This window comes from Arvicola amphibius, chromosome 12 (assembly GCF_903992535.2).
Source record: "Arvicola amphibius chromosome 12, mArvAmp1.2, whole genome shotgun sequence".
NCBI classification, from domain to species: domain Eukaryota; kingdom Metazoa; phylum Chordata; class Mammalia; order Rodentia; family Cricetidae; genus Arvicola; species Arvicola amphibius.
The window spans coordinates 39768233-39776744 of NC_052058.2; positions in this window are offsets into that span (position 1 = coordinate 39768233).

The following is an 8512-nucleotide window of genomic DNA, read 5'->3' on the forward strand; positions in this document are numbered from 1 at the left end:
TGTCATGTCTCATAGTACACTCTTTTGTCTCCTAGCCTTCCTTCCCTGCAGTTTCCTTACATTTTCATGCTTTCCGTCTCTAGCCCGTCTTTCCTTCTCTCTCGGAATTTCCATCAGTTGACGTTTCCTGCTTGTCCGTTTTAGTCATTGAGTTTTAGCCTATTAATGATTTTCTTTTTATTTAATTTACCTATTTATTTACTCTGTCTGTCTATCTATCTAAATATCTACTCATGTTTAGATATTTACATATTTAAATATGTATACACACCTACCTCCTACTTACCTATCTGCCTGTCTGTCTAGACCCGTCTGTCTAGACCTGTCTTTCCATCATGCACCACCAGCTAAACTTAAACCTTGCCTACTCAAGGATGACTTTGAACACTTGGTCCTCCTGCCTCCACCTCCTAAGTCCTGGGATTTCAGACATAGCTAGTTTATGTGGTGCTGGGGAACAAACCCAGGGCTTCTTCATGTTAGGCAAGTGCTCTCTCAAGCGAGTCACTTCCCAGCCCCAGAGGTGTTCAGCGTCTTAGTCTGATTGTGTCAGCCCCACTCCATGTCTGAATCTGGTGGTGATGCTTGCTCTGTGTGCTCAGACTGTACCTTTGGAGATTTACTGTGCCTCGTGTTTTTTTCTTGATAGTTGGGCACAATGTAGGAGATAAAGAAGGCTCCTATAAATTGCTCTGTTTTGATCTTGTGATAAAATTTAGTAAGAGGAGGAAGAGGAGGCATTCTTCATCCTGTGACTAATCCTTAATATTTCGGGAAGCTTGTACTTCTGGAATGTGACCTTCATAAGGCCTTTTCTGTTTCCTTTTCCCTCCTCCTTTGGTGGGACAAGACTGGTAAAAAAAAAATGGTTGGATATGGGCATTTCACTCCCTACTTTGTCAGGAAGGCTTTGATAGGATTCCAGCAGGTTTAAATGGTTTACTCCTTCTCTGGGAAGCAGGTTCATTGTGACCTGCTCACTAACTTGCCTGACACAGGATACACAAAACCAAGTACGTGAATCAGGTTTATTATTTACAGATAAGTAGCAAGAAACAATAGAAGCCTAGGATTAATTATGAGCAGGTCCTACAAGGCTTGACAAGGCTGAGGGTGGGTGGTGTTTGGTCTCTTTGTGCCCCACCTGCATTGCAGCCAACAGACCCCAGAAATTAGTCAACCCTGGGTGTTACGTCTCAAAGCAAAATGACTGACTAATTGAGCTAAAGCATTAATATTTTTCCTGAAGGTGCAACAGGAAAAGAGGCCCCATCTGTTCTCCCCAGTTCATCCTTATTTCAAGACCTCAAGAAGCCCAGCAGGCTCAGAGAAACGAAGAGTAAAGAACTGAGTGTTCAAAGTCACGTGGAGAATTATCCTGTAGCCTCTTTCCTTGACTTGAATGATACCCCCCTGCCCCTCGCTTAGAAAAGCTAGCTTTTTCAAAATCTTTTGAAAACATGCATGTGCTGTGTAAGTGCAGCCGCAGTGTGGAGGTCAAAGGATTCTCTCCATTGTCAGCCCTTGCCCTCCTGATTGTTAGAGACAGTGTTTCTTTTGTTTTTGACTGATGCATAGAAGCCAGGCTAGCTGGTCCATGTGCTCCCGGGAATTATATTTCCGCTTCCTATTTTGTTGCAAGAGAACTAAAATTGCAGGTGTGTGCCACCATCAGTGTTAGATGGGCAGACCACCATACTTGTGCAGCACGTTGTTTGCCCACGGAGCCATCTCCCCAGCCTACTAGTCTGCTTCCTATGCACACCAACCTCTCAGGACGTGGAGGCAGAACTCTGTGCCACTTGCTTTATCACATCTTGATGTCATCTCAATGGAGGGCATGAAGGCATCACTGGAATCTATCTCGCTAAGTCTGGGAAGAGAACAACCATCGAATGCCCTGTTCACATGGCCCAGTTCTGTGGCCCCGGACTCAGGAATTCAGAGAACTCAATGCCAAAGCAAGCAAAGAATCCTGCAGCCCTTTCTACCGTGGTAGACCTGCCTCTGTATCTCCTCCATTTCTACCTCTGTGGTACCCAGGGTGTTTATGCAGTTGCTGTAGCGAGGTTAGCGTTATCAGACATCCCTCCCACGTGCTCTAAGATAAAGTCTAGCAGATATGTTTGATCTGTGGTCCATTCGTCCTCATTCAGCCGGATTTGTGCTTCTCATACTCCTGGGTGTGGGTTATCTACTGGAGCATGCTTGATCTCCCCAGTAGACACACCCCTAAATAAAACCAATGCTCCCCAGAAGCTATTGACTGTTTATAGCAGTTAGGTTAGGAGCACCTCTCTTTATTCTCCATGCTAGAATGTCGACTGACTTGATCTTGTGCGGGTAACCATGGCTGCTCTGAGTTCATGAGTGTGGTAGTTCTGTCTTGTCCAGCAGCCCGTTTTGCTTTGGTCCTCCCCAACCTCGGGCTCTTGCTATCTTTATAACCTCTTCTTCCAAGATGCTCCCTGAACTTGAGGGAGGGGAAATGCATGTGGTATACATGAAGTTCACTAACACTGACCAGTCATGTGCTTCTGTGTTAAGCACCATCCAAGTCACATGTATGCTTATTGATGCTCAAATCATCCAGTCTTTGCCATGAGAGATCCTCTGGAGTCTGTTCCCTGCACAACCCTCAGGGTCTTTGAGAGCCTGGTTGACATCTGAAAAAACAAGCTTCTCTGGTGACCAGCCAGCAGGCACCTCCTCAACGAGTTCCTTTTTTGTAGAGACTGATACTGCATAGCCACAGTCTGCATTCAACCGCCTTCAGCAAAGTTTACCCAGATTTCTTGGATGAACATCATGGGATTTAGGACATAGGCATTTCTTGCCTAAATCCAAAACAGACACTGACAAAGATTTTGCTACAAAGAGGAAAATTCCTTTGTTTGTCAAAGATTTCGCAATTGTTTCTCAATTTAGATCGGTGGTTTTCCACCTTGCCTACATACTAAAATCCCCTAGAGGAGTTTTATAAATACAAATGCCCAGATATATTCTAAGTTCTTTGTTTAACTGGACTAGGGTCTTGTCTGAGCAACAGTGTGTGTGTGTGTGTGTGTGTGTGTGTGTGTGTGTGTGTGTGTGTGCGCGCGTTAGGATTTTTGGCTCTACCACTCTGTGTCTTATCTGCCTGCCACGATCTCTCAGTTAACTTACCATTTGCCACTTCTTTGGCTAGGCTGTCTGGCCAGCAAGTTCCGATGATCCTCTTTCTCCACCATCCCCACCCTCTAGTGTTGAGTTTATAAGTGTACACAGCCATGTCTTGCTTTTATGTGCAACTAGAGGTCTGAGCTCACGTCCTCATGCCTGTACCACACGCACCTTTATCTGTGAGCCATCTTTCTAGGCCTGGAAATGGGATTTTAAGGGGCCGAGCTCCTGGATGGGACACAATCTTGGCTACAGTGATTCTCATTCTATGCTTGTCTTGGCACTTTACCATGTTTGCATGGAGCACTGAAACATACTGTTGACATGTCTTGTGTGTGTGTGTGTGTGTGTGTGTGTGTGTATGTGTGTGTGTGTGTGTGTGTGTGTGTGTGTGTGTGTGTAATCCTATTAGCTATCATTCTTCTAAGCATCACTAGCATTGTTACAATGTGAACAAGTTGCTACCCCTCTAACTCATTCCTTGTTACTGTGGCAGCAAATGAAAAATTTCCACTGGTCTACCGCCTTCTGCTTTTCCTTATTGCAAATCACACAAAGAGTTAGCTGTTGAGGAAAAATTGTGGGGTCATCCATGATTCCTCGATCTCACATCCCACATCCAGGATCCTCTAGGCTTCTGACAGTTCTCAGTGCCATCCTGTCTCTACGTTGCTCCTGCCACCATTATCTGTCCCTGGATCCCAACCCCAATTCGCCAGTGATCTCCCTGCTTTCTAGCTTCTATGAACTGTCCTGTTCAAGAAGCCAGAATACTGGACATTGGCTCCTGTCTCACCTCTTCTTAGAACCCTGCCATGGACTCCCATCTTGCTCACAAGAACTCTCAAGTTGGAAATCAACAAGAAAAAGTGCTTCTAACCCAAGTATGACAACCTAAGTTTGATCTGATTTCCAGAGCCCATGGTGGAAAAAGAAAATCCACCCCCAAAGTTATATTCTCACCTCCATATCTTCCACATGCTTGCCATGGCAAGTTTAGGCCTGCACTTACACCCCCCCCCCCACACACACACAGAGAGAGAGAGAGAGAGAGAGAGAGAGAGAGAGAGAGAGAGAGAGAGAGGGAGAGAATAACAAAACTATCCTAAACAATAAAAGAACTAGTGGAGATGGAATCTCAAAGTAGTTTTGATTGACATTTCCCTGATGGCTAAGGAAATCAAATATTCCTTTTAGTGTTTCTCAGCCATTTGAGATTCCTCTGTTGAAAATTTTCTGTTTAGATCTGTACCCTATTTTTAAAATGAGATTATTTGGTTTGTTGATGTCTAGTTTCTTGAGTTTTTTTAAAATATATTTTAGATATTAGCCATTTATTGGATTTGGAGTTGGTGAAAAATCTTTTCCCATTCTGTCTGCTGCCATTTTGTCTGGTTGATGGTGTCCTTTGCCTTGCAGAAGCTTCTCAGTTTCACTAGGTCCCATTTATTCATTGTTGTTCTTAGAGACTGTGCTCTTGATAGATCTATCTCTCATGCCTCCCTTGCCCTCCATTCTACAGGAATGTCTGACATTGCCTGGATGGCCAGGAACCAGAGGCAGAACAGCCCAGAGTCCCAGTATAGAACCAAACACGACTGGCAAATAAATAAATAAGTAAATAAATAAACAACTAAGTCAATGAAATGATTCCTAATGATATTCTGCTATGCTCATAGATCAGTGTCCAGCCTAATTGTCATCAGAGGGGTGTCATCCAGCAATTGATGGGAGCAGATGCAGAGATCCAGAGCCAAACACTAGGCAGAGCTAGGGGAACACAGCAGAAGAGGGGGAAGGAGGATTGTAGGAGCCAGAGGTGTTGAGTACACTACGAGAATACGGCCCACAGAATCAACTAAGTGGGGCTCCTAGGGGTTCACAGAGAGTGAAGCAACAAGCACAAACCCTGCATGGGTCTGAGCTAGGTCCTCTACGTATACCTTATGACTGTGTAGCTTGGTGTTCTTGTGGGACTCCCAAAAATAAAAGTGGAGGGTGTCTCTGATTCCTTTGCTGGCACTTGGGACCCTTTTCCTCCTACTGAGTTGCCTCATCCAGTCTTGAAATTAGGGTTTGTGTTCAATCTTATTGTATCTCCATAGGCCATGCTCATTGGATATCCCTGGGAGGCCTGCTTTATTTTTTTTTTTAAAGGGAAACAGAGGGGGAGTTGATCTGAGGGAGAGGGGAGGAAGGGGGAGGGACTGAAAGAAGTGGAGGGAGGGGAAATTGGGTTTTGGATGTAATATATGAGAGAAGAATAAAAGTTTAAAAAAATGTTGCCAGACAGCACATGCCCTTAATCCCAGCACTAGGGAAGCAGAGTCATGCAGATCTCTGTGAGTTCGAGGCCAGCCTGGTCTACAAAGCAAGTTCCAGGACAGCCAGAGCTGATACACAGAGAAACTCTATCTCAGGGGAGTGGGGGGTCTCCTGGGTCCCCCCCCCCAGAGATTCTGGAGTAACCAGCAGTCTCAGCATCCAAAGTTGTTTAAAAGTGAAAAGGGAAGAAATGAATGTTTCCGTTGATTTTACAGCAGGGAGATGTCGGACTCTCTCTCCATTTCTACTGTAGATTCTCCTTGACTTATCAGATAAATAAGAGAGAAGCCTGTTGGCATTTGGACGGACTGCTGAAGCTTCCAGCCTGGAATCCACAGAAGTGAATACTTTCCCATGGTCGTCATTAGAGCCTTGCTGCTTCAAGTGTGAGCCATGAAATAGTTTAACATCAAGATCACCTTGATCTTGTTAACTATTCAAAACTGGCTGCCCTACCTTGCTATACAGAAATCTTAACAGTGCCAAACCTCAACAGCTCAAAGGGTTCTGTCACCTAATGCCCAGCAAGAGAATTAAACAAACACTGCACAGTCCCCTGCAGCCCAAGGCTGGATTTCCCCTCAACCTGGGAGAGATCAAGGCTGCCAAGACAATTTAGCATTCGTCCCAGCCAGCACATTAACTATACGCAGCTAAAGTCCCTTTTCATAGGGCATTTATTTTAAGCAAGGACTCTACTACTGAACTATATCCCTAGGCAGAATATTTTTTATAAGATTTACAATTGTTAGGGTAGAGTGAAGTAACTCAGTCGATAGCATGTTTGCTTAGCATACCTGAAACACTGGGCTCCAACCCCAGTACCAAATAAACTAGGTATGGTAGCACAGTCCTCTCATCACTTGGGAGATGGAGGCAGGAGGATAGCAGGAGCTTAAGGTCATCTTCAGCTACATAGTTTTTAGGTCTCAAAGAAACTTGGGACAAGTCCCACCCAGTGTCTGTCTGTGTCTCCTCTCAGCACTTCTCACCCCTCCCCTTGCCTAAACCTCTCCCTCCCAGGGGCTGCACTTCCCTTCCCTTCCCCCAGCCTGATCCCCAGACAACCCAGCCATTTTGGACATGAGGTGTCTTGGTCTCCTGCCTCATTCTTGGCTTCTTGGCCACCACTCCTCTTTTGCGGTCTTCCCACTCTCTGGTAACTTCCTCTCATGCTCTCCCCCACCACTCTCTCCTCTCATGGCCTGGTTCAGTCTAGACCCTCCCAGCTGCCTCTGGGTCTGCTCTCCCTCATATCTACAATAAACCACCTCCTTCATCATACCTAGAGGCAGTTATGTCCTAATTTATCATTGAATAGGGAGTTTGAGGCTAGCCTAGGATACATGAGAGCCTGTCTCAAGAAAAAAATCACTTAAAATTTATAGCTGTCAGTCCCTTATCTCTTTAAGACACCTTACAGAGTGTCTGTAAAGACCTGAGAGCCACACAATGAAAGTATAGTTATCAAGAAAGGTATGCTAATTCTTAGACCCATGAGAGGCTAGAAGTCTAGCTTCAAACACATGCCCATCCCCAAACATAGCCTGATCACATTAACCTGGACCAGTTTTTGTAATTACAATTACAGGGGATCTGATGCTGTCTCCTGACCTCCTTAGGTACAGTACACACATGGCACACAGACATACATGAAGGTACAACAATCATACATGTAAAATAATAATTAAAAAAATAAGGGGCTGGAAAGGTGGCTAATTGGTTAGGAGGACCTGCTGCTCTTCCAGAGGACTTAAATTTAGTTTCTAGCATCCACATGGTAGCTGATAACTACCTGTAACTCTAGTTCCAAGAGATTCAACACTCTTTTCTGGCCTCTTCATGCATCAGAAACCACGTCAATATACCTGCAGGCACACACACAGACACACACACACAGACACACACACACAGACACACACACACACACACACACACAACACAGAGTAATTCCCAATAATGTCTCTGCAGATCAGTGTTGATTGTGGGTCTGTAGCCATGATTATGCTCACTGTCCTGTAAGGGGAAGGAAATACATCTCTACTGCCTTTAGCCTCCAGCTTCACGTCTCTCTCCTAATGAGATGCTCCAGTGGAGTGCTGGCATCCTACTTGCCAAGCCCTCCGGGATTCTTCATAAATACTTCTGAATGACAAGTGCAGTTTTCACACCCTCTTTACCAGTGTGGAGAAGGAAGCTTTGCTTGAAGGCACAAACAAGGACTAGGGCCCTCTCCACTCTTCCTCGTGTGGTTTCCACGAGGCCACACTAACTGGAGAGAGGACTGTGTGGAAACTGAGGATCAAGAGCACATGGCTGGTGGATGAGAAACCAATAAGATGTGTGCATTCATTCGTGAAGTGTGCTTTTCTAAAATTTGTGTGCATTAGTGTGTTTGTGTGTAGAGGCTAAAGGTGGAGGCTAGGCGCCTTCCTCTACCACTCTCTACTTTTTGTTCTTTCTTCTCTCTCTCTCTCTCTCTCTCTCTCTCTCTCTCTCTCTCTCTCTCTCTCTCTCTCTCTCTCTCTGTCTCTCCTTCCTTCCCCCTCCCTCCCTCTTTCTCCCTTCCTCCCTCCTTCTCTCCCTCCTCCCTTTCTTCCTTCTTTTCCTTTCTGTTGTTGTTTTGTTTTTGTTTGTTTTTTTGAAACAGGGTTTCTCTGTGTAACAGCTCTGACTGTTCTGGAACTCACTTTGTAGACCAGGAGGTCCTCGAACTCACAAAGATCTGCTTGTCTCCCAAGCGCTGGGAATAAAGGTCTCTCACAGCTCATTGAACGCAGAGCTCACCTACTGGGTAGACTGGCTGGCTAGCAGCCTCACCCTCCCTACCCCTACCTTATCCTAGCCCTCCAGGTTCCTCCAGGTTCCACCTTTCATGACTTTAGAGGCACTTAGTGCCACACCCAGCTTTTTTCATGAGTGCTGGGAATCTAGATCCCTAGGCAAGCACAACAAACATTTTGCCCATGAGCCGCCTCCCTTTTGCTTTTCGGCACAAGAGAGAACTGTTTTTGAGCCCTCCAGT